This window comes from Clupea harengus, chromosome 1, assembly GCF_900700415.2.
Source record: "Clupea harengus chromosome 1, Ch_v2.0.2, whole genome shotgun sequence".
NCBI classification, from domain to species: Eukaryota; Metazoa; Chordata; class Actinopteri; order Clupeiformes; family Clupeidae; genus Clupea; species Clupea harengus.
The window spans coordinates 22,133,460-22,134,824 of record NC_045152.1 but is presented as its reverse complement, the minus strand read 5'-3'; positions in this window follow the sequence as shown (position 1 = coordinate 22,134,824).

Here is a 1,365-nt window from a genome sequence, read left to right as displayed (position 1 = left end):
TGTATAAAATATATAAGAAATTGTTTTTCATTCCAAATGTTATAGATAGCAACAATATGTAATTAGAAATAATATGAAGCCATGAAAACACCAAAAGGATATCTCTTTCCAATTATAGGTCAATCAGTGAGATTTTACAGTGATCTGCATATTTCTCCATAGTCACGTAACAGGTATTCTGGATGTATAAGGGGGGTGGGTGGTGGTATTGTGATATTTAAAGGGATATTTAGGTAGGTCAACAAACAAACATAAAGTACCTGACTAAACAAATTTGAGATATTATACATTTTTGGAGGTTTAAATTGCTGGGGTCAAATTGACCCCAAGGGTAAAAGATGTTAGTACATTTGAAAGTAACTTTTGCATGGACAATACTCTGACATGTTGAAATTATACAAAATAATAACTGATACATGATAAATAAAAAAAATTAGTTTTTTTATATTTTATGGTATTTATAATTTTCCGGAATGTAATACTCTTCAGATATATATGCAATATGAACCCCTAGTTTAATTCTAATTATATGGCGTAAAGAGTAACAGGGTTTTTGTTCAGGCTTTGAGGCTCTTCCGTCACTGTGGCTGTCGGGCACAGTAATACACAGCAGTGTCCTCAGTCTTCAGGCTGTTCATCTGCAGATACACCTGGCTCTTGTCATCATCTCTAGAGATTGTGAACCGTCCCTGGACTGACTGGGAGTAGTACTTATGGGAGCTAGCAGTGTGAATGAATGCAATCCACTCCAGCCCTTTTCCAGGGGCTTGTCTGACCCAATTCATGGGATAGCTACTAAATGTGAACCCAGAGGCTGTGCAGGTCAGTCTGTGAGAACCTCCAGGATTAATGACCACAGGCTCAGATTCAGTCAGGGTCTGACCATATCCACCTAAAGACAAAACAAAACATAAAAAGAAATAATGTGAGAAATAACACATATATTATACCTCGATTTGTTTCTGTGTATTGTGGGGAAATGGCTCCTCACCTGTGGAGTAGACAGCCAGCAAGGTTGATAGAATAATAAAGTTCATGTCTAACAGCAGTGTGTGAGCATATGTGTCTCAATGACTGACTGTGTGCCTGAGGATATAAATACTCAAGGAAGTCTGGGTTTTGCATGATGTCTTCCTGTTAAAGAGGGCAGAACAGAAAGATGTATGAATACATGCTGGACATGTTGAATGGAATTTGTGAACAAAATTTCCTACTTAACCAGTAGCCAGTGAATGAGTTTACCTGACAGTAAAGTACAGAATGTGTCCCTCTTTCCTGGAATGTATGTATGTTCTTCATTACCAAAATATTCTACAAGATCTTGCATTTTCATTCTGTTATAAGAGCTAGACCTCTAGGCCAGCA